Raw genomic sequence first — 25,678 nt, 5'->3', positions numbered from 1 at the left:
GTTTAGGCCTTACCCCTATTTGATTTCCCCAAACAATGAAGCAAGCCACTCTTTCCATTGGCAGTTGGGGATGGCCAATAAATATGGGCCTTGTTATCATCAAACTGCTGAGGCTACAAGAGCAGTTGAGAGATTAGATATCCAGGGTCAAGTGACTCACCTCAATAATTGGTGTTGCATGGTTCAAGATTCAAGATTATTTTATTGTCATGTAATAAAACAGAAAATGTGATATTACATGAAATTTGCTCTAGTCTATAGTGAGACAAACAAAGATTTGGTCTCAACAAAAATTACCCAGCACCCCTTATAGCCAGAAAAAAAGAAGCAAAAGTAAGACCCCTATGTTTTTTCATACCTTGTTGAGGGGATCAAATTAACATAGGAACATAGGAACATAGGAAGTAGGAACAGGAGTAGGTCAAAAATGGCCCATCGAGCCTGCTCCGCCATTCAATACGATCATGGCTGATCTAATTTATGACCTAACTCCACCTACCTGCCTTCTCCCTATATCCCCTAATTCCTCTATCATGTAAAAATTGATCTAACCGAATTTTAAATATGTTTAATGAGGCAGCCTCAACCACTTCCCTGGTTAGAGAATTCCAAACATTCACTACTCTCTGGGAAAAACCATTTTTCCTCATCTCTGTCCTAAATCTACTCCCCCGAATCTTGAGACTGTGTCCTCTCGTTTAAGTTTCCCCGGCCAGCTCAAAAAATCTTCCTACATCTATCCTATCCCTTCATAATCCTATATGTTTCTATAAGATCTCCTCTCATTCTTCTGAACTCGAGTGAATACAATCCTAGACGATTTAATCTTTCATCATAAGTCAACCCCTTCATCCCAGGGATCAACCTAGTAAACCTCCTCTGGTTCGTCTCCAAAGCCAGTATATCCTTCCTCAAATATGGAGACCAGAACTGGACACAGTACTCCAGGTGCAGTCTCACCAGTACCTTATACAGTTGCCACATTACCTCCCTACTCCTGAATTCAATTCCTCTAGCGATGAAGGCCAACATTCCATTTGCCTTCTTAATAACCTGCTGTACCTGCAACCTAACTTTTTGCGATTCATGCACAAGCACTCCCAAGTCCCTCTGCACAACTGTATGCTGTAGTTTTTCACCCTTTAAATAATATTCAGCTCTTTTATTTTTCTTGCCAAAGTGGATAACCTCACACTTACTAACATTGTACTCCATCTGCCAGACTTTTGCCCATTCATCCAGCTTAACTATATCCCTCTGCAGACTCTCCACATCCTCATTACAATTTGCTCTTCCACTCAATTTGGTGTCATCCGCAAACTTGGCTACACCACATTTTGTCCCCTCCTCCAAGTCATCAATGTAAATGATGAAGAGTTGTGGGCCTAACACTGACCCCTGCGGCACCCCACTTACCACTCTCTGCCAACCTGAAAAACTCCCATTTATCCCGACTCTCTGCCTCCTGTCAGACAACCAATTTTCAATCCAGGCCAAAAGACTTCCCCGGACTCCATTTTCCTGTAACTTACTGATCAATCTCTTGTGCGGCACCTTATCAAAAGCTTTCTGGAAATCCAAATATACAACATCAACCTGTTCCCCTCTATCCACCGCACCCATTATATCCTCAAAGAATCCTAACAAGTTTGTCAAACAAGATCTTCCCTTTCTAAAACCATGCAGCGTCTGCCTGATTGAACCCTTACGTTCCAAAAGTTTCATTAATTCAAAGTGTTGGTTATGTATCTTTATCTTTGTTTTATAAAGTCCCTTGTTTGACCTGCTGGGTTTCTCCAGCACTGTTTTTACTTCAACTACAGTGGCTGCAGACTTTCATATTTTATTTCTTATCATTCCAAATCTTGAGATTAAATCCCACTGTGCCACCTGTGAGATTTAAAATCAGATAATCAGTTGGTGTTGTTTTTATTAAAGAGAATGATAAACACAAATCTACTGGTGTTAGAAACTCTATTATTCACTGATTTCCTTCAAGGGTGGTATTTTGTCATCCTTCTCTGCTCTGCAAATATGAGTCTTCATACCCATGACAATGAAACTGATTTTGAAGCAGCCTAGTCAGCTTCTCTCTTTCAGGATGGAAATAGATAATGGCCTTGCCAAGAATAATGAATAAATATGAAAAAACAACATTGGTTGCACCCAGAGTTCAGACAGTATAATTTCCAACGAGGCAGAAAATGTCCTCCCCCCAGCCCCCCACCAATGCACACATTGACCAAGAGCCAGAGCACATAACATGTGGCCAGTCCAATACTGACTTCTATAAACATACACCAAGTACTGTCCTGAATCTTTGTGAGAATCCTGGTAAAAATAAATAGACATTGATTTGTTTTGTGAAAAGGCAATAGATGAAAAATTGGTATTAATGTCAATGCTTCAATTCATCTCATTGAGAAATTCTTCTGTAATTGGTTAACATTTCTACTAAAATTCAATATTATGGTATTTTTCTTATATTTCTGTATAACCCATTTATAATGTTTAATAATTCCTTGTGGGTATAAACAGGTTTGTCTCTTTTGTCCCAATATTAACATTGAACAAAAGAGAAGTCACATTTGGTTGGCCTTTGTTGAGTTTAAGAAACAGCTCTTTTTGCTCAGGTATCACATTGTATGGAGCTTCACAATTCAGTTGTTACATTTTCCATATTATTTTCCTTTCAGATATTAGTTTTCTGGCCTTCTCTTCTTTCCAGACATGGCACAGGCTCGTAGCAGTGGCTTCACCCTGGGGATTTACCCATTTGTAAGCCTTCACTGAGTAACAACAAATGACTCAATGAATTATAGCTGAACTCGATGTCCATACCCTCGTACTACCAGCAGGGGTTGCTGGATATTCATATCTGTGCTGCTTTACCTACCCTAGACAATACCTACCCTATCAATTGTAGCAAATCTGAGTGAGCTAAGTCTTAGAATTGAATCTTCTCAGTCAGTATGGATTAGTTGTTCATGGATCAGTTCTTTGTTGAGAGCTACGAGGTATTTAATGTACTTAATAGCTGACATTCCAGTTAATGTTGCATCGACATCTACATGTCGATAGAGCCAATGGCATTAAAGGGTTGTCATTGGAGATGAAATTTATAAATTGTCATCTTTGAAATTTCATCAAACAATAATTTGATATAATATTCAATAACAGTTATACCATTTGGAGAAGGTCATCTCTTTATATTGACCATACCAAAGCACTTGAGGCTATATTCAGTTGACAGTTTTGCGGGGAATTCTTTCTATTGTTGGCCAAAATTTTCCACTGGAAAGTGAAGAATTCCTTTACTAGGATTTAATCCAAATTTCCATTAAAGTCACAGCAGGTACTTCAGAATCTGCAAGACGTAAATAAATAAGAACATGTTTAAAATCTTGCCATGCCATATTACATAAAAGTCCCATTCATAAATTGGCCCGGATAATTTAATTTAAATACAAAATACACAATGAGAGGCTTGTGGAGAGAAATAGCAGTGGCTAAGATGCTTAAAGAGGGGTCTGCATAGATCATAAAAGTATACCCATTAACAACCTCTTTAAAAATGACAAGATAAAAGATTTATTTAAATCAATTCTCCACCTCTTCATAGTGCCGACGAAGCAGCATTTATTTCCTACCAGCAAATTCTCTTAAGATGTCGTTGGGTTATATTGTTAAATTTATTAAAGATGTTTTTTACAACTGAATGGATTGAAAGGACATGTAACCAAGCCTGTGTGGAACAATGAGCAAACTTAGCCAGCATGAAACACATAATTTTAAAATTTAGACATGTAGCATGGTACAGGCCATTTCAGCCCAAGAGTCCATGCCACCCAATTTACAACCAATTAAACTACAACCCCTAGTACATTTTTTGAATGGTGGGAGGAAACCAGAGCTCCCAAGGAAGACCCATGCAGACATGGTGAGAACATACAATCTCCTTACAGACAGTGAGCGATTCGAACCCTGGTTCCGATAGCTGACGCTGTAAAGACATTGTGCTAACCACTACGCAAACCATGTCCGCCCAACTAGTGCTTTTCATTTAAATGTTTAGCCATGATCTTGATAAATGGTGCAAGTGAAACATTGAAGTCTGCAGATGCTATGATTGCAATAAAATCACTCCGAAATGATGGACGAACTCAACCACTCTTTTCAGTGTCTCTAGGACACAAAGATATATTGCCGACATTTCAGGCCTGAGCCCTGCTTCAAGTAATTAGCAGAATAAGCCAGAAGCAGGAATTCTCAGGAAGTCTCAGAATTCAAACAATAGGCCTTTTCATGCCAGGCCTCCACATGGAGGCCGGCTATAAGCGCTGAGGGAAAACATGAATTTATCTTTCATGGAGCAGCCCTAAAAGGTTGCTCCTGTGTCGCATTCATGTCGACTGGTGCACCATAGAGCCCTCCATAGCCGATGGAGGCGGGGTAACTGATGCCGCAGCACCACCCGCCAAGTTGACGTCATTCATACGCGCTGATGCATAAGGAGCTCTATAGTGAATCATGGCGGCCCTGGAGCAGGCAAGACAGATGCTTGTGATGTTTTCAGTTGGTCTTAGTATCCAGGCAAAGATCCAGTGCACCCTCAGTAAGGCCATTAATGCCCCACTCCTGCGTCTCAGGCGGATGACGTCACTGCAACGTCATCAGCCCACCTCTAACCAGCCGCAGCAGCGGCATTACATTCTCTGAGAGGGAGCGCAATTGACGCCTTGGAGCCGGCTACGGCACATTCAAAGGTGGAGAATTTCTCCCTTGACAATCAGTTTTTTTTCATTGCATGAAAGGGCCTAATGCTGTCTGGGGGAGAAACCCAGACCAATAAAACGTGCTAATTGGGTATGATAAGGGAATGTATCTAGTTTATGTGTGACTGTGTGCCTACTCCTTGCATATAGGGCAGACCAAATAAGGATCATAGGTTTTCTCTCCTAAAGCAGATTAGTGAACTCGTACAGATTTTTTGAAAATGACACTTTATGGTCACTTTTGATTTTGTGCACTTTTCAAACTTAAACTAACTTGAAAAAAAATGAACATATTTTCTCCTGAATTATTGACCCAGTAAACTATCAAGTCTTCTGTAATGTTCATTTCTTAACCAAAGTATTCTTGTCTTGTTCTATTTCTCATTTACTCTGTTTTTGAGTGGGATTTTAGCTAGGGATTGCTATCTAAATCTCATATCTGAGGTCCAGTGCCTTGTAGATGGCATTGGATGTCAATTCTCAAGACTTCGTCCGGGCAGGTGGACAACAGAAAGGTCACTGTCCACGCTTAATCATACTGTGAAGTCCTTGGCTATAAAATCTTTTAGCAATAGCATTCCATTTGTCCACATAGCCTCCACTAAAGCCAATGAGTGGATCTACTGTCTCAACATACTGCTCAAATACAAAGGGAGAAAAAAATGTTTCTTCATAATGCTCTGTGTTTCTACATAGAAAGGAAAAGTAAACCCAAAGAAATGGTTTTCAAGAGATGCTAGCTGTAAGCCTCTAAAAAGTTTAATTACTGGAGAATCACTAAACTGTAGAAAGCTGGGATAATGTCATCCAGAGAATGTCCTTATTATAAAGGTGAATCATGAATTTGGTGATAAACTGAATTAAGATATGAAAAAAGTACATTTGACATTTTGTTTGCAGCACATAATTGGAGACAATTAAAATGAAAGTGAAATGCGAGCAGCGAGAATGCTGGTGCTAGATGGCAATTTCCTCTTTTCAGCTGACATTTGAAAATTTGAGGACGAGTTCACTAAGAGTATACACAGCCAATAATTTTAAATAGCAAGGTAATCTGATTACAGAGGTAGTTTGACAAAAGTCCTTAGCTGTGTTATGAGCCCAGAGGACTCCAAAACCCAGCAGCAATAGAAATTCACCAAGACAATGATTACTTAAACAAAAGTTACTTTTATTTTTATTTAAACATAATAGTGGATCAATCTTTAACTTATTACTATTAACTTAAGTTAACCCCCTTCTAATTCTAAGCACATATATATGTAATGTGTATATGTTCAGGAAAGTTCTTTGCTTTAATAGTCCAATCATTCACTTCTCACTTCTCCGAGTTTATCGATATTAGACAATTCTTATACTGTGCACAGAATTTAACATTTATGAATTTTCACCAGACTCCGGTGCTTAAAGTTAAAAGGATACCATTCAGGAAGGTTCTTGTTGGTTTCACAGAAAAATGTGTTGCTTGTTAGACAGACACAAACTGATTTCCTCCAATCAGTCACTTCAGTGTCTTGCCAAAGAAATTTGCCCCATCATGGGTTTTCCAGGTCACCACAGATTTCTGCTTGTTTCCCTTATTTCAGGAGAAACACTCTAGCCAACAATTTCCTCTTGAAGGACTACAAGGGTTTTGAACAGGCTGCACTCAGAACTCACAACCTGCCTTCAAAATGGGGTTTTCTACAAGCATGCCAACTTGCCATTTTGCAGCCTCAACTGACTTCTCTCTGTCTCTCCAAAAAAGAAATCACCTGTTTGTTTTTCCTCTCTCTGGCTTGTAAAAACCATATGACCTAACAGGGCTCCAAACTCAATCTTTGAAAGATCTTATCAGTACCTGATCAACCTTATTTTCCATTTGCACCTCCTTTCCTTTCCATTGTCTCTGCAAAATCACTGCTGACACATGCCTGACCAAGCAAAGCTCTTGCATTTTAAATGAGATGTCTTTTGTGAAGTGTTATTCTGTTTCTGAAATGTAACCTAAACTAAACCGCACAATCTATCTCTTTTAAAGACTTATTTTCTCTTTTAAAGACTTATTTTACCCATAACTAATCTAACATGTCCCATAACAGCTGCAATAAATATTTTAATTTTATTTTATCGCCTCACCCACTATGCCGATAACAGACAGGTTAGTGACAAAAAGGATAACTTTCTAGGCTAACTTTCTTACTCGGTGTCTTGGTTTGTATTTGCTAGTGTAATCCAGAAATATGTTGTTTGCAAAAACTTTTACCAATGAAACAAAAGCTCGCATTATAAGTTCCGCTAAACTTTGAGAAAAAAGGGTCTGTCCCTTCCCTTCCCTGCTTCCACTTCTGCTTGAGAGGTGTTGGAAGGCAAAAAATAATGGGTTGTAAGCTTATATATGGGAAACTTAAAACTCACAGGATTCAGTCCAAGCCCCATCAGATTTTCTTGGTTACCACTAAATCTTTAATAATTCCTAATGGGCATTTTGTGAACAATGAATTCACAGATTAGTAAGTTCATAAACTGCAAAGATTATATCTATTTATTGTAAAGGTTTAACTGATTATGTGATTTCACTAATATAAAAATCATTCACAGTGTACCATATCACAATCATTTATCAACATGGTTTCTAATTTAAACAAACCTATATTTTTGAAATATAGTGATAAAGATCCAAGCTTTTTGTGTACAATGGTAGACTACATTTCACATTGACTACAATAAATTGTGAACAATATTATTACCACTTGTATGAATGGCTCAGCATTTACCTAAATGTATATGGTTCTCAATTATCAAGTAGTTCAATTCACTCTCTCAACCTCAAATGCTCTAATCAATCTTAATTTGTTAATTTGTTAACATACATTCCTTTTGTTCTAAAACCACAAAAATGTTGGAGAAACTCAGTTCTTTTTCTTTGGCTTGGCTTCGCGGATGAAGATTTATGGAGGGGGTAAAAGTCCACGTCAGCTGCAGGCTCGTTTGTGGCTGACAAGTCCGATGCGGGACAGGCAGACACGGTTGCAGCGGTTGCAGGGGAAAATTGGTTGGTTGGGGTTGGGTGTTGGGTTTTTCCTCCTTTGCCTTTTGTCAGTAAAAAAAATCTACAAGTTTTGATCTTCTTCTCTTTGGCTTGGCTTCGCGGACGAAGATTTATGGAGGGGGTAAAAGTCCACGTCAGCTGCAGGCTCGTTTGTGGCTGACAAGTCCGATGCGGGACAGGCAGACACGGTTGCAGTGGTTGCAGGGGAAAATTGGTTGGTTGGGGTTGGGTGTTGGGTTTTTCCTCCTTTGCCTTTTGTCAGTAAAAAAAATCTACAAGTTTTGATCTTCTTCTCTTTGGCTTGGCTTCGCGGACGAAGATTTATGGAGGGGGTAAAAAAGTCCACGTCAGCTGCAGGCTCGTTTGTGGCTGACAAGTCCGATGCGGGACAGGCAGACACGATTGCAGCGGTTGCAGGGGAAAATTGGTTGGTTGGGGTTGGGTGTTGGGTTTTTCCTCCTTTGCCTTTTGTCAGTGAGGTGAAACTCAGTAGGTTTTAGTAAAAACACTAGAGTAACTCAGCAGGTTCATAGAGGTAAATATCTATAACTAGTGTTTCAGGCCTGAACCCTTATTCAAGGTATCAAGGTTACCTTGAAGAAGGGCTCAGGCCCAAAACGTTGGTTATATATCTTTACCTCTATGAACCTGCTGAGCTACTCTAGTGTTTTTACTAAAATCACAGCATCTGCAGACTTTTGTGTTTTGACTTTTGTTTCCGTTGACTTCTCTGAATCCACTAAGTTTCTGAAGACATCAACAGAAAAGCTGTAATTACCCACCAAATCGGGCAACATCAAAGGAGAAAAGAACTGATTTGATGTTCCAGGTTGATGACCTGACTTTGCCTCACTCTGATGAGGTCAATAACTTAAAATATTGCATTTTTCTCTCTCCACTGAAACTGTCTGAACTGCTGACAATTTCCAACACTTCTTTTCCTTGGATTTTCCGTGTCTTTAGACTTTTTTCTAAATTAAATTCCTGAGCATCAGCTTTGCCATTTTGTCACTGTGCATCAAAGATAAATTATGTTAACCCAATACATTCCCTCAAGGTGCTAAATCATATCTTCATATACAGTGTTAGAGACCCCTATCCAGCCATACAGATCGTCATAAGAATGTTCATGACATAATTGAAAGGATGGTCACTGTCCTGTCTTGTGCTCATACCATACCACAAAATATATTTGAATGGCATTCACTTTACATGTAGCTTATGAAAACAATATAGAAAAAAATGGGCTATTTTACTTCAATAAAAATACGTTAATCTCAAAAGAAGAACACATTTGAAGAGAAACATTTCAGAATCTGAATTTCATTTATATGAACGAAGCGTGCTGTTTCTAAAATAACATTCCATTGTGTTTCACGCAGGATTTGATTGTCCTTAGCCACAACATATCTTTAAATCTATCAGTCCTATAGCCATTATTTCAGGCAGTGTTAATTGGGTTTTTAATGTGTTTGATTCTATTTGAGTTAACAACTGAATTGTTTATTGTCACATGTATGTATAGGAAAAATAAGAATTTAACTCTTGTGTTTAAAATGGGACACCAAGGGCAGTAAAGCTCAGACTGTGTCCTTTAAAATGGAATTCAGCTGCTTTACATGTTCTTTGGAGATCAGCATAATGTGAGAAAAATCATTCGGAATTTATGTACACAACCAGAATCGTATTCACCTTTCTGAACTGTCACGGTGGTCTCCATCTGTAGCTGACAAAGATCTAAATAAAAGCATTACACATCTTACGGACCTTTTTTTTCCTAATGCAGTTTTCCTGGGTATCACATTCCCCATAATATAAATGTCTCATAGCAGGCATACAGATCGTTCAAGTAAAATTTAGTTGATCTGTATTTTGAAAGTTATTGGCTTGATGAACGAATAATATTTCTGCCTCCATTAATTCTGCTTGATCTGAGGAGAACTTCATACTTTTCTGTATTATTCCAGATTTCTAGCATTGACATATTTAGTTCAGAAGCCTTCAACAAAGTTATTCAACATGAGTCAATCCAATAAGCAAAATCAAATCTTGATTCTTAACATTCCAGATGTTAATGAAACTTGGTGTTGTGAGTTCCTCAGTCAACGAAAATGGGAGGATGCAAAGGATGACATGGCATGAGGAAGCTGTAAGTTAACATGCCAAATGCTTCATGACATGAACTTGAAAAACGAGCAAAAATATGATGGAAGAAATCTAATAAACTATCAGCGGTAAAATCAATTTCTATTTCTAAAACCAAACAAGTTTAAGGCAGGAAAATATATTTGGTGTACCAGACCCACCTATCCACAGCATTCCAATCGTGCAATTTTAATAACCTTGACTACACAAAAGAGTCTGGAAAAACAACCAACTGAAAAACCTCACAAAGATAAGCGTATACAGAGCCATTGTCATACCCACACTCCTGTTTGGCTCCGAATCATGGGTCCTCTACCAGCATCACCTACGGCTCCTAGAACGCTTCCACCAGCGTTGTCTCCGCTCCATCCTCAACATCCATTGGAGCGCTTTCATCCCTAACGTCGAAGTACTCGAGATGGCAGAGGTCGACAGCATCGAGTCCACGCTGCTGAAGATCCAGCTGCGCTGGGTGGGTCACGTCTCCAGAATGGAGGACCATCGCCTTCCCAAGATCATGTTATATGGCGAGCTCTCCACTGGCCACCGTGACAGAGGTGCACCAAAGAAAAGGTACAAGGACTGCCTAAAGAAATCTCTTGGTGCCTGCCACATTGACCACCGCCAGTGGGCTGATATCGCCTCAAACCGTGCATCTTGGCACCTCACAGTTTGGCGGGCAGCAACCTCCTTTGAAGAAGACCGCAGAGCCCACCTCACTGACAAAAGGCAAAGGAGGAAAAACCCAACACCCAACCCCAACCAACCAATTTTCCCCTGCAACCGCTGCAACCGTGTCTGCCTGTCCCGCATCGGACTTGTCAGCCACAAACGAACCTGCAGCTGATATGGACTTTTACCCCCTCCATAAATCTTCGTCCGCGAAGCCAAGCCAAAGAAAGAATGTAATTTATTGCCCACATTTGTCAAATCTCTTTTTGAACCAAATAAAGTTGTTTGATGTGTTCTGCATCCATTACAAACTAATTAAGGCAGTTAAAATAATTCTGAAATATGGAGCTAAAGCTCATTTGTGCTAATCTGGCCAAGGGATATCATGTTTTTTGCTGGGCTTACCTTAACATTTTCAGAAGTAGCAGGGTTGAGTATGAGGAAAGTTCTAATTTCATTCTAATTTTAATTTAATTTAATTTAATTTAGGAACACAGCATAGTAACGGCCTCTTCTGGCCCACGCATTCAAGCCACCCAAAAACCCCAATTAGAGTTCAGATTTCAGATTTATTGTCAGAATAAATACATGACATCACCCTGAGATTCTTTTTTCCTTCAGGTGAGGCAGAATTACCACTAATTGGTAGTGCAAAAAAAAACTGTACACCTTGTATAAATGTAAAGAAACACAAAAATCTGTAGATACTGCAGCTGAAGTTAAAACACAATGCTGAAGCAACTCATCAGGTCAAACAGTGTCCTCTCTATAGCAAAGGTTAAAATATATAACTGATATTTTGGGCTTGAACCCTTCATCAAGGTATGAAAAAACATCAGCAGGAATCCAAACAAAAGAGTGGTGGGGGTGGGGGGAAGGGTGATCACAAAGGCAAGAGGTGATAGGAAAAGGGAGGGAGGGGACAGCAACGATCAAGGGGATGGCTGGGTGAATTGAGAGGAAAGGGGGGAGGAGGGCTGGAAGGGAATGGAAGAGGAGAGCTGGTGAGCAGAAACCGGAGAAGTCGATGTTAATGCCAGCTAGAGAGAGCCCAGACAGAAAATCAGGCATTGTTCCTCCAATTTGAGGGTGGTCTTGGTGAGATAGTATGTAAGACCATGGACTGACATTTAAGTATGAGACTGTGACACAGAACTGAAATCGTTGGCTCCTGGGAGATCTCTGTCACTGGTGCAGATGGAGCAAAGGTGCTCAGTGAAGATGCATCAGATGCTCCCTTTATGGCCTTCTCTACATTGGAGAGTCTGGGTGCAGACTGGGACATTGCTTCACTGAGCACCTTCTCTCCATCCACACTAGTGACAGAGGCATCACAGTAGCCAATCATTTCAGTTCTGTGTCACACTCCCATACTCACATATCTATCCATGGCCTTATGAATTATCTCACCAAGACCACCTGCAAATTGGAGGAACAACACCTGATTTTCTGCCTGGGCACTCTTCAACCAGATGACATTAACATCGACGTTTCCAGTTTCTGCTAACCTGCTCTCCTCTCCCCCCTTCCCCTTCTCCCTTCACCCAGCCATCCCTTCTCCCCATGATCACTGCTAACCCCTCCCTCCCTTCTCCATCTATCACCTCCTACCTTTGAGACCACTCCTCCCCTACTCTTTTTTTTTCAGATGCCTGCCAACATTGTTCCATACCTTGATAAAGGCAGTTATGTATTTACCATTTCAATATAAAGGACACTGTTGAATCTGCTGAGTTTCTCCAGCATTGTGTTTAAACAAATAAAGAACAAATGTAAACAAACTGACTGTTCAATACAGAATGAATTTAAAAATCAACAAAGTCCCTCAGTAAAAGAGTCCTTAAATGAGTTCCTGATTGAGTTTGTTGTTGAGGAGTCTGATGGTGGAGGGGTAGCAGCTGTTCCTGAACCTGGTGGTGTGAATCTTGTGGCACATATACCTCTTTCCTGATGCCTGCAGTGAGAACAGAGCATGTGCTGGGTGATGTGGATCCTTGATGATTGCTGCTGCTCTCCAATGGCAGTGTTCCCTGTAGATGTTCTTAATAGTGGAGAGGGTTTTGCCTGTGATGTCCTGGGCTGTGTTCACTACTTTTTGCAGGGCTTTACGCTCAGGGGTATTGGCGTCCCCATACCAGACCATGATGCAGCTGGTCACCACACACCTGTAGAAATTTGTCAGGGTTTCTGGTGTCATACCAAACCTCTGCAAACTCCTAAGGAAATAAAGGTGTTGACATGCTTTCTTCATGATCCAATTACTGTGTTGGATCCAGGAAAGATCCTCCAAGATAGTGACTCCTAAGTACTTAAATTTGTTCACCCTCTCCACTTCTGATTCCCTAATGATCACTGGACAATATACCTCTGGCTTTCCCTTCCTGAAGTGAACAACCAGCTCCTTAGTTTTGGTGACATTTGGTGCAAAGTTGTTGTTGATGCACCATTCAGCCAAGTTTTCAATCTCCCTCCTGTATGGCGACTTGTTGTTGAGGAGTCTGATGGTGGAGGGGTAGCAGCTGATCCTGAACCTAGTGGTGTGAATCTTGTGGCACATATACCTCTTTCCTGATGGCTGCAGTGAGAACAGAGCATGTGCTGGGTGATGTGGATCCTTGATGATTGCTGCTGCTCTCCAATGGCAGTGTTCCCTGTAGATGTTCTTAATAGTGGAGAGGGTTTTGCCTGTGATGTCCTGGGCTGTGTTCACTACTTTTTGCAGGGCTTTACGCTCAGGGGTATTGGCGTCCCCATACCAGACCATGATGCAGCTGGTCACCACACACCTGTAGAAATTTGTCAGGGTTTCTGGTGTCATACCAAACCTCTGCAAACTCCTAAGGAAATAAAGGTGTTGACATGCTTTCTTCATGATCCAATTACTGTGTTGGATCCAGGAAAGATCCTCCAAGATAGTGACTCCTAAGTACTTAAATTTGTTCACCCTCTCCACTTCTGATTCCCTAATGATCACTGGACAATATACCTCTGGCTTTCCCTTCCTGAAGTGAACAACCAGCTCCTTAGTTTTGGTGACATTTGGTGCAAAGTTGTTGTTGATGCACCATTCAGCCAAGTTTTCAATCTCCCTCCTGTATGGCGACTTGTTGTTGAGGAGTCTGATGGTGGAGGGGTAGCAGCTGATCCTGAACCTAGTGGTGTGAATCTTGTGGCACATATACCTCTTTCCTGATGGCTGCAGTGAGAACAGAGCATGTGCTGGGTGATGTGGATCCTTGATGATCACCTTTCTTTATACAACCCACTATCGTGGTATCATCTGCAAATTTGTAGATGGTCTTACTGTCATAATGAGCCACAATATTTTAGCTGTAAAGTGAATAGAGCGGGGGGTTAAGAACTCAGCCCTGTGGTGCTCTGGTACTGATGGAGATGGTGGAGGAGATGTTCTTACCAATCCTCAACGATTGTAGTCTGGAGGTGAGGAAATCCACGATCCAATTTACACAGTGTGGTGTTGAGCCCTGGGTCTTGGAGTTTGATGATCAGCTTTGAGGGGATCGAAGATAGCGGTGCTGCCGGAGCCACCGTAGTGGCAGTGTTGCTACTGGTGTGTACCCGCGAGGAGTGAGGGAGCGGGAATGCAGCGCTCCCGCGGAGACCAGCCACCCAGTCGATGGTCATTGGCTCTGCATGGGCTTTGAACGGCCCATTAAGGGAGCTGACAGTGGTTTTTATTTGAGATCTTGTGGCCTTGGCCAATATGGCGGCATCTATTAATTGACAGCAGCCACAAGGGGCAGCAGACTCCAGGGAAGCAGAGGACTGGAACAGGTCACTAGAAAACAGGAAGACCAACCCACGTCTGAGAAGGAGAAGCAGAAGAGATGACCCACAGGACTGTGACAACGGAGGAGGACCGGTGAGGGTGCTCTGTGATGGGCTGCTGGTGACTCGAGGTGAGGAATGCACGGAAGCTGCAGGCTGTTGGTGACTGCTGTCGGGAGACTGGAGACTGGCTTGAACTGGCCGGAGGGATACCGGGTATCGGAACCGGGATGCAAGGAGGTGCCGAGGGCACCAAAGGTTCCCTCCCCGTGTCGAAGGTTCGAACCTGGAGCTCGGGTTACCAATGGTTTGGACTGGGCCCTGGGTGGCTGAAGATGCTACAGAAGTCCTGATGGCACATCTCTGGCCACTCGGAGACTCTGGGGGGACTTTCTTTTGCTTCTATTTCGCTAACTGTAAGAAATGTAGGAGGCACCTTGGCAATTTCTGCCAGTGGCAAATCTGTCTGCCTTCCAGCAGGCCAAAGGGAACTTCATGTGATAGGATGCTGTTTTATAACGATGGCAATAAATTGAATCTTGAATCTTGAAACCTGGTGTTAAATGCTGAACTGTTCTCAATATATAGTTTCCTGATGAATGTATCTCTACTGTTCAGATGTTCCAAGGCTTTGTGTAGAGCCAGTGAGCTGACATCCACCATAGACCTGTTGCTACGATAGGCAAACTGGAATGTATCCATGTCACCGCTCCGACAGAAGCTGATATGTTTCATCACAAGCCTTTCAAAACATTTCATCACTATTGATGTAAGTGCCATTGGTCGATAGTCGTTAAAGCAGATTACTTGATGATTGACGCCTGTTTGAAAAAGGTGGATACCTCACCCTGTTGGAGTGAAATATTGAGGATATCTGTGAATACATTGGTAAGTTGGTCAGTACCGATTTTTAATATTTGGTCAATTAACTTACAATTCTCCTATGTTTTGAAAGGTGGGAGGAAACTGGAGCATCCGGAGGAAACCCACACAGACACAGGGAGAACGTACAAAATCCTTCTATTCAACGCCAGATTCAAGCCCATGTCACTGCCGTCGTAATAGCATTGCACTAACCACTAGGCTAAATGTGCTGCCCTTTTTCACTAGTCTCCTGCATGCCAAGGAAGGCTATTTGCTTCAGTGTCTATGATCCTCACCTAGAATGTTAAACTCTACAAGGCCAAACTAATGAATAACCTGTTGGTGCAACAATGCTGAAGGAATTCTGGTAGCGTGCATGGAATAGATAGTCAAAGTTTCAGGCTTCATCAGGAATAGCAAGAATATGGCAAAAGCCTGATAAAAGGTTGGGGCAAGGAAGATGAGCACAGACAGGCAGCGATAGGTGAATGTAAATGGGAGGGTGAAAAATGAGTAAAAAAAGACCACTTGGATCCCTCAGACACCAGCCACCAATTCCTCTTGTCATTCCCAAACTGTCATATCTGTCAATGGCCTAAGTTGAGGCCACATGTAAATTAGAGGAACAGCGTTTTATACTTCGTTTTAGCAGTCTCCAACTACATGGTATCGGCAATGACTTTTCCAATTTCCAGTGCACATATTCCTGGGATGAATTTTAAAAAGTGGAAGAAAACAACCATCCCAATCTCTTTTCTTGAGAGCTCTGCTGGGTGTTTCTGGAGTAGGTGACTCCTATTCAGCTCACAGACTGGATTCATTTTGATCCTTTTTAAGGTGCTTATACCTTTTAGCAATGCCAATGAACTAGCCTGGAATAAAGCAATATTAAACCAGATCTCAGTCAAAACTATAAATTCATATCTTTTTGAAATATTTTAAGTAATATTAACTACTTTCTTATAAATATACATCTTAAATTAACACTGAGAGAATCCATTGAAGAAAAAATACTCTCCAGATTTGGTTTGCTTTAAGTTATTCAACCATATTCTGATATTTCAAATGCCTTAAACCACCAGTGCCTTAAATCAGTCAATCTGATCTTCATTACCATTGACAGACTTAAGGCAATACACTTAATATCTTCTTTTTATTAAACATGACAGAATTTCCAATATAATGAGTGTTTAAACCTTACTGATACATAGTGATATATCATGAAGCAATACTAATGATTTCTTCCACTACGCCAATTGGTCCAATAACTATTAACATTGCATTAAGATAATCCATCATTCTTAATGGTTATTTAGAAAAAAGTTTGCAATTAGAACATTTTTGTACAGAAAATAAAACAGGCTCTAGGTCCTTCCACCTTGATATCCCATACATTGCAAGGTTTGGAGGGGTAAAGGTACACAATACTAAATGCAGGATTTTAGCAGATATCATTAACAGAGTTGGAATCGTTCTGTATGCTTTCAGTCTGAAGTATAATGCTGTGACAGTAATTAACCTGGAGAAGAAAGGAAAACACTTAATATTGAAGTGTGAACAATAAGTCGTCGGTAAAAATGCAGCTTAAACAAAAGCAATTTTCGTGTTAAGATGTTTGAAAACTTAGAAAGGTAATTTACCTTTTGAGGTAATAATAATGAAACCCAAAAAATAAAAATAATGGTTAGTCAGTGCTGTTTATGGGATGTTCATGGAACAGAATTCCTGAATGCAGAACAATTTTTTCTTAAAAATTAACTAGTCTAGGATATGAGGGAAATTAAGAGCAGCACAGTAATGCAGTGTGTGTGTGTGTGTGTGTGTGTGTGTGTGTGTGTGTGTGTGTGTGTGTGTGTGTGTGTGTGTGTGTGTGTTGTGTGTGTGTGTGTGGTGTGTGTGTGTGTGTGTGTGTGTGTGTGTGTGTGTGTGTGAGAGAGCTAAAGAGCCTGTTTCTGTGTTGTTTTTCTCTGTGGCACAGTGATTCCTTGATTAAAAATTCTTTTCAAATGTAAATATTTTCTTTTGTTACATGCAGCAGGAAAATGATTATTCAAAACCAAATTGTATGTAATATAAAGATTTATATACATCCTCAGAATTCTCCAAAGTACTTCATGTTTGAATTAATGAGGTGCAGTCACTGCTATTATACTTTGCAGACATCGACTAAGATCTTTAAATATTTCTTTTGATTTGGAGAGATCTAACCTCAGTGGTCTAACCAATCACTGATGGTTTTAACTAGAACATAAAGTGGAGTTGGAGCCTCATTTTAATGTGCTGCTCAAATCAAGATGCCACTGACAATCCAATATTCCTTCACTGTCACTACATGCAGTCCTAAATTAGAGCTTGAACTCTTGACCCTGTAACGGAGCTAAAGAATTAGGGAAAATCAAGTAACAGTGCAACTCCATAAATATATACAAAATTAATGAAGCATTTGAGACTGCAAAAATATTTCCTGCTGGCAAAATTTGTAAGGAACTGGCTATCAATCTTTATGAAGATAACATTCTTGACATTGACAGAAACTTCATGTTGTATGCAGTAACTCTAGATCCTTTGCCCCATAGCTGTGTGAAGAAACACTGCTAATTTGTTGAGTTTAATGAGAAAATAAACTAGAAGCACTAATGGATTGATCCACAGTTAAACTATAGATGTCTGATAGAGAACACTGAATAAACACACAGGATATCAGTAGACTGTAGAGCTTCAATGAGATTTTAACTATTCATTTGGATGTCGGGTGTAGATAATGATACAACGGGTCGTGCAAGGTCAGAACAACCAATGTAAATCAGGCAGTTTTATTTTCAGAAAATAATTTCTAGCTTTGCAATTTATGAGAGGAATGACACACATTAAGTGGCAAGTATTTTTGGGAGGAACTGTGGACCTGGGACCTTCTTCAATTCACAGCTGGATCAGCTGTGAGCCAATTGACAGAGAATGATGGCCATTATTAATTGATAACTCTGGTATCATTGTGTTATCAGGATGGTAGAAAGAAAATTAGATTGCCCTGAGCCTTTTTGCTTCTGAAAATTCTTATATTCCTAAAGTTCCCAAGTTACTGGGATGGAATATCAGGACTGTGAATGCTCATGAGTTATTATGACTTTGTCTTGTGCTTTGCTGGAAGTTAAACATAAGTTCATTGAGTTGGGGTTTGTGCCCATCGTGTGCCCAGAAACTCCCACAAACAGAAAATGTAGCTTCTTCTGTATAATCCTTCTGGGGAACTTGTGGGAGTTCTGCTCATGTTCAATATCGCGCCTTGCGGGATGCAGGGAAATTATTGCTGCTGTCCTGGGTGCCTGCGCCAACAGAGCAAACCAAGTGCCTCTAGGGCAGAGCTTTAATAAAATTCCACTCTTGGGGAATATAATTGATCACCCTATCACTGACTGCTCTCCCACTGGGAGCAGGATATAAATTTAAAATCCCACTTTACCCTCCATAGTGTCACATGCCAGGAAATTGCGATTGTTCCAAGTGCCTAGGGTAGCTAGGGACTTAATGATGAGAATTAAACTGAATGCCAGTTTTCAGGTAGTTACATGTAATTTCAGTATGCCTCCTTTCCAATCGGGGGTCGAAACTAAAGTCCCCATTAACAAAGGAACCAGTAGGAGACGTGAGGAGCTGGTGGTGAGGTGGTTTGCTCTTCAGTTTTCTTTGCATGTCAACTGGAGTTCTTCTGCTTTACCTTAATTGGAGCCACCATGCCATGTCTCAGTCAGAAAATCCAAAAATCTGCCACTTTTTATAGCCCTTAATAATCTTTTTTTGGGACCATATAGCTCAGTTAATTATCAACTAATTAACATTTATTTCAGCCCTCAAAACTTTACCTTTTATCTCATGATTTCCCAAGCTTTTCCAAGTCCTCTGGTTTGGAGTATTTGGTGAGTTGCCTCAGTGAAACAATCATTTTAGATTTTAAATTTAAAATACCATCCTGGACCAAGTTCTCATAAAACGAACAACTGTATTTTTTTCTACAGTTTGGAAAGGTAAATTTAAATACCTACCCAAAACACAATTGGAAGTCATTGCATGCCAATGAGGGTATGTCAAATGATTGATCAGGGTAATAGCTGCAAAATAAATACTTGCAGTTATTGCTACATGCCTTTCTGAGAATGTTTTCCAGGTAATACTGTTTGAACTGTATGATTGCTATTGTACAGCACTGGCTAGTGTTTAATTTTTTTTTAGCTCTCAGTTGTTGGTTTCTATTTTCTTTCAATTGTTTTGGGGATGTGGGTTGGCAAGGTAGAATTTATTCCTGACGCCATGGTGTGAGAGCTTGGCCCAGACCATGTTCCCTTCCCTTCAACCATCAGAAGGGGATGCTTATGGTAATCTTTCATACGCCAGCCCGTAAATGGGTAGACTTCTCTAATTGGTAGTTCTTCAATTAGTAATTTTGGATAAATAGGTGCAGGCTAGTTTGATCTTTCCATTCAGAGTGCTATACCCTCTACCTATCACTTCTCCATTTTTTTCTCATACCTCCCACCCATATCCACCTCTGACCTTTTGCCGTGAACCTTTGTTCCCTCCCTGCCATTCCCCACACCATTTTATTCAGGTGCCTGCCTGCTTTTTGGTCATACCTTGATGAAGGGCTTAGTCCCAAAATGTTGGCTACATATCTTTGCTACATAAAGAATGTTGTGTGACTTGCTGAGTTTTTTTTTGTGTAAACTAATATCACAGCATCTGCAGACTTTCTTGTTGAACTCTGAAAACTAAATGATGGGTTTGGAGAAAGTGCTTGTTTCAAACAGTCCTCTCATCTAGCAAAAAAAATTTGCTGTAAACCTTTGATTGTGTAATCAACTTGAGTTAGGTTGTCAATACATGGTGTATATATTGAAGTAATCTAATTCTGGAAGTACTGGAGAAACTCAGCAAGACACGCAGCATTTTTTTATGTAGCAAATATATATAACCAACGCTTTGGGCTTGAGCCCTTTGTCAAGGTATAAGCAAAATGCAGGCAGGAACTTGAATAAAATGGAGTGGGGAGTGGCAGAGAGGGAAAAAAGGCCCATGGGCAAGATGACATACATGGATATGAGTGGAAGGATACAAGAAAAAAAAGAGAGGTGATAGGAAGAGGGGATAGCTCTCTAATTGAAAGATTTGAACCAGCCAGCACCTAATTATCAAAAATTACCAAATGAAATGGTCTGGAGGGATTGTCCAGTGTGTAAGGTAAAACATCATGAGATGGGAATGTGTAAGGAGTTACCCTGGGCAGGGCTGTAACAAGATGTGAATGCTTCCTTGTACTTACAAGATAAGAGAGACATTGATGGATTGAGAGGCAGGAAGCTAGCAGGGAAAGGATAGCAACAGTTTTAGTCATTGGACAAGTAATGATATGATGATGTTCTAAGCACGTATCCAAGGGTATAAAAAATCACTATTTTGCTGATAACGGCAGAATGCATTCTCCGACTAACATGGTTAGTTGCAAGTGTTACAATCCGGTAATAAAGAACAAAGAACCCTGATTTCGACTCAGTCTGGTGTTTGTCTCACTCATTCATGAACAAAGCAGACCTAACAAGTGAGGCTGATTGGGTGGAATTGAGGGGTGAAGGAGGCATGAGGGTGCTAATAGGGGTGTATTACAGACCACCAAATGGGCCAAGAAAATTAGAGGAACAAATTTGTAGGGAGATAACGTATATGTGTGAGAATCATAAGGTAGTGATCATGGGAGATTTTAACTTCCCTCACATTGATTGGGATACCCATACAGTTAGAGGGCTGGATGGGCTAGAGTTCGTTAAATGTGTTCAAGATTGTTTTCTCAATCAATTAGTAGAAGAACTGACTCGGGACTGGATCTCCTGTTAGGGAACGAGCTTGGTCAGGTATCGGACATTAATGTTGGAGAACAAATTGGGTCTAGTGATCATAACTCTGTTAGTTTTAGGGTAGTTTTAGGGAAGAGCAAGGAGGGGCCTAAAGTTGAGGTTCTGGATTGGAGAAGAGCAAATTTCGAAGGAATAAGAAGGGATTTGGGGAGTATTGAGTGGGACAGGATATTTTCAGGTAGGGATGTAAATGAAAAATGGAGGATATTCAAAAAAGAAATTTTGAGGATACTGAGTAGATATGTCCCAGTGAGGATCAAAGGAAAGGCTAGAAGTCATATGGAGGCTTGGTTTTCGAGGAATATTGGAAATTTGGTTAGGAGAAAAAGGGAGGTGTATAAGAGGTATAAAGAGCAGGGAGCTGAGAATTTGAAGGAGGACTACAAGGAGTGTAGAAGGAATCTTAAGAAAGAAATTATGAAGGCCAAAAAAAGGCACGAAGAGGCTTTGGCAGACAGAGTAAAAATAAATCCAAAGGGTTTCTATAGGTATATTAAAAGTGAAAGATTAGTGAGGGATAAAATTGGACCACTTGTAGATAGCGAGGGTAGGCTGAGTGAGAAGTCAGAGGAAATGGGGGAAATTTTGAATGATTTCTTTGCCTCGGTATTCACTAGGGAAAAAAATTGAACCAGTGAAGTAAATAAAAATAGTGGGGAGGTCATGAAGCATATAAGGATAACCGAGGAGGTAGTGATGGCTGTGTTGAAAAAGATAAAGGTGAATAAATCTCCGGGACCAGACAAAATATTCCCAAGGACACTCAGGGAGGCTTGTGGACAGATAGTGGGGCCATTAACAGAGATACTTAGGATGTCACTGGCCACGGGGGTAGTGCCAAAGGATTGGAGGGTGGCGCATGTGGTTCCGCTGTTTAAGAAAGGGTCCAAATGTAAACCTGGGAATTATAGACCCGTGAGTCTGACGTCTGTGGTGGGCAAGTTGATGGAAAGTGTTCTGAGGGATGGTATTTACAAATATTTGGAGGTACAGGGATTGATAGGGAGTAATCAGCATGGTTTTGTCAGGGGTAGATCATGCTTGACAAACCTGATTGAGTTTTTCGAGGGGGTTACAAAAAAGGTTGATGAAGGGAAAACTGTGGATGTTGTCTATTTAGACTTTAGTAAAGTTTTTGGCAAAGTTCCCCACAGGAGGTTAGAAAAAAAGGCATTAGGTATAAATAAGGAGGTAGTGAAATGGATTCAGCAATGGTTGGATGGGAGGTGTCAGAGAGTAGTGGTAGAAAATTGTTTGTCCAATTGGAGGCCAGTGACTAGTGGAGTTCCTCAGGGATCAGTCCTGGGTCCACTATTGTTTGTTATATATATTAACAATCTGGAAGTAGGGGTGGAGAATTGGATAAGCATGTTTGCGGATGATACAAAGATTGGTGGTGTTGTGGACAGTGAGGAAGATTACCGTAGATTAAAAGGTGATTTAGGAAGGCTGGTGTGGGCTGAGAAATGGCTGATGGAATTTAACAGATAAGTGTGAGGTGTTACATTTTGGAAAGACAAATCTAAATAGGTCATATGCATTAAATGGTAGGCTATTGTGATGTGCAGAGCAACAAAGGGATTTAGGAGTGATGGTAAATAGTACCCTCAAGGCTGATACTCAGGTAGATGGTGTGGTGAAGAAGGCATTTGGAATGTTGGCCTTCATAAATCGGAGTATTGTATTCAAGAGTAGGGAGGTTATGATGAAATTGTACAAGGCATTGGTGAGGCTAAATTTGGAGTACTGTGTACAGTTTTGGTCACCAAATTATAGGAAAGATATAAACAAAATAGAGAGAGTGCAGAGAAGGTTCATGAGAATGTTGACAGGATTTCAAGGTTTGAGTTACAGGGAAAGGTTGTGCAGACTGGGGCTTTTTTCTCTGGAGCGTAGAAGATTGAGGGGGGACTTGATAGAGGTGTTTAAGATTTTAAAAGGGACAGACAGAATAAATGTGGATAGGCTTTTTCAATTAAGAGTGGGGGAGATTCAAACTAGAGGGCATGGTTTAAGATTGAAGGGGGAAAATTATAAGGGGAACATGAGGGGAAATTTCTTTACGCAAAGGGTGGTAGGGATGTGGAATGAGCTTCCGGCAGACGTGGTCGAGGCGGGATCATTGGTTACATTTAAGGAAAGACTGGATAGTTACATGGAGAGGAGAGGACTGGAGGGGTATGGACCGGGTGCTGGTCAGTGGGACTAGGAGAGTGGGGATTTGTTACGGCATGGACTAGTAGGGCCGAACTGGCCTTTTCTGTGTTGTAAGTGGTTATATATGGTTATATATGGAAATGTGTAGACCAGTTGCTCGGCACCTGCAGCAGTCTATGGAGTCCAGGTACAGTACATCCGCCATGTACAGAGCTTCCACTAACCTGTAAAATAATAGAAATCTATTATTGTAATTGTTGTAACAAGTTGTGTCGATACTACCACCGCATAAACAAAAAGAGAAAAACTGCCAACTAGAAATGTCTTCCCAGAAATGAACAATAAATTACTCATTTATGGTTGGCATAAGAAAGATTGTCATAAGCACCCCCTCCTGATGGTTGAAGGGAAGGGAGTGTGGTCTGGGCTAAATGCAACTCTGCTCCCACACACTGGCATCAACATCAAATACCACCTTAAAAGCTCAAAAGGGGTGGAAGCATGAATTTCTCCTTGTTTACTTCTTAAGATTGTTGCAAATTTAGATGATTATTGAAAGGCTTGTGTTAAATTGGGCCCCCTCTTCTCAAAGCATTATGTGTTTTTTTTCTAGTCACCCCTTGTTCCTGGATGTTTTCTGGTTGCTCATTTCCAGCTGATGGTTATTGGGTTTAGATTCTGTTTTACTAGTCTCTCGTTCCTTACTCTTAATTTCTCTATCTAAGGTTGTAATTGTAGTTGGAACACAATAGGATGATACAGTGTTTGTCTCCTTTCAACCAAAACCTTTATGACCCACCTGTGATGTCATTATTCATTAATTTTTCTTTTTAATTTGTGGAATTAAACTCCATATCCCTCTGTTTCCTTTGTGTGCCATTTTTATATTATTCTGGCTTGAAGCCTGTAAAGGGTTATTGTCTTTGTAATTGTGAGTGACTAAAACAGATGTTATTGGAGCTGGCCCAGGGTCATATTGTTCTGTGTTTGCTTCAGCCAGTGTGACTTACAAGGCAATGTCTGACAACATCAGAAACTTCACAGCCCTGGGTAAAATTATGATAATAAGACAAAATAGCTATTACTGACAGCATGCTTTCATTATGCAAATGATATTAAGTGAGGCCGTGTAGATTGCCTGTGGCTAGGCTATAATCTCCATGCAGTGATTACAATGTGTCAGACTCAGTCATTTTGATTATGACATGTTAATTACATGCCATCTTCACAGAGCTATGAATATTACTTGCAGCCCCAAAACAAAACAAAGTAAAATGACAGCTTTGGAACAGTTTGAGAATGGTAGGACCCAATTAAACATACCCCCCGTTCACAGAATGTTCTAAATTTGCAACCTCTTTGAAGATTAAGCTAAACAAAATTATGTTTCACCATTTTTTAAACTGATATTTTTATAAGTAGATTCCACCAAAATGTACAACCAACCTGACTCAAGGGTGTCATACCATCAAACATTGAGAGCATTTTTTTTTGCCAATTGCTTTAGAGGACAGTTTGAAACAAACACTTTCTCCAAATGTGCCCTTCAAATTTCCAGGATTGATAGATGCAGCAATCTGTGAGTTTAACCTTGGTAACTTCAAACTGTATTTTGCATTATATTGTACCCTGCAATAACCAACAGGTTTTGGAAGAACTTATGTATTTTGTAAGAAAGATTATCACAGTTTTATGGAAAATGTTATTATTCATTTAATGCAAAAAGTACACTTTTTCAACCAGATAAAACTGGAACCTATGATGTGGTAAAGTCATACAATGCAGGAACAGGCCCTTCAGCCCCCCCCCCCCACCCCGTGTCCATGTTGATCATCATGTATGGCTTATATTAGCCCTATTTATCAGCAGAGTCCATTGCCTTCATTCCATGACAATTGAAGTGCTTGACCAGATATTTTTTTAAACAGGTGTGCCTGTGTCCACCAGCTACTCTTGCAGTGTGCCACATTCCAATCACTCCATAGTTCAGGGGTGTCAAACTCAAATTCACGGAGGGCCAAAATTAAAAACTTGGACTAAGTCGAGGGCCGAACTAAATATTTATTGAAAATTTTCAACAACATCTGCATGTTTTCTCTTCTTTCAACATATGTAATGTTAAACTTTTTCTTATTAAAATAAACGTTTACTAATAGTTTTGGAAAACTCTGTCATTGTCATTGGCCCATTTCCTTTAGCGTCTGAAACCGTGCACATGACGAGTCAATGAGGGATGATTAAAGCAGTGGTCTTCAAACTTTTTCTTTCCACCCACAGACCACCTTAAGCAATCCCTTACTAATTACAGAGCACCAATGGCACAGGGACGCGAGTGGAAAGAA

At 40.5% G+C, this 25,678-nt stretch overlaps 2 long non-coding RNA genes across 3 annotated transcripts in view; one reads left to right on the top strand and one right to left on the bottom strand.

Annotated features, from left to right (window-relative positions):
• The window catches only part of LOC138756088 (uncharacterized), a 36,250-nt gene extending 20,119 nt beyond the window's left edge, over nucleotides 1-16,131 (top strand). Inside the window, exons 2-3 of the long non-coding RNA XR_011352734.1 lie at nucleotides 15,031-15,181; nucleotides 15,368-16,131. This is a non-coding gene — a long non-coding RNA (uncharacterized lncRNA). The remainder of the gene's footprint in view (nucleotides 1-15,030; nucleotides 15,182-15,367) is intronic.
• LOC138756087 (uncharacterized) lies at nucleotides 2,601-24,365 on the bottom strand. Of its 2 annotated transcripts, none has more exons than XR_011352732.1 (4): nucleotides 24,136-24,365; nucleotides 23,501-23,560; nucleotides 19,317-19,382; nucleotides 2,601-3,367 (listed from the first exon to the last, which is right to left on the bottom strand). It is a non-coding gene; the product is annotated as an uncharacterized lncRNA (long non-coding RNA). The 2 variants fall into 2 exon arrangements; XR_011352733.1 differs by lacking the exon at nucleotides 24,136-24,365 and adding an exon at nucleotides 23,954-24,036.
• Between the last annotated feature and the right edge of the window lie 1,313 nt (nucleotides 24,366-25,678).

The sequence above is a fragment of the Narcine bancroftii genome, chromosome 3 (genome assembly GCF_036971445.1).
Source record: "Narcine bancroftii isolate sNarBan1 chromosome 3, sNarBan1.hap1, whole genome shotgun sequence".
NCBI classification, from domain to species: Eukaryota; Metazoa; Chordata; class Chondrichthyes; order Torpediniformes; family Narcinidae; genus Narcine; species Narcine bancroftii.
Note: the sequence above shows the minus strand (reverse complement) of the source record. Positions and strands in the feature narration are given on the sequence as shown.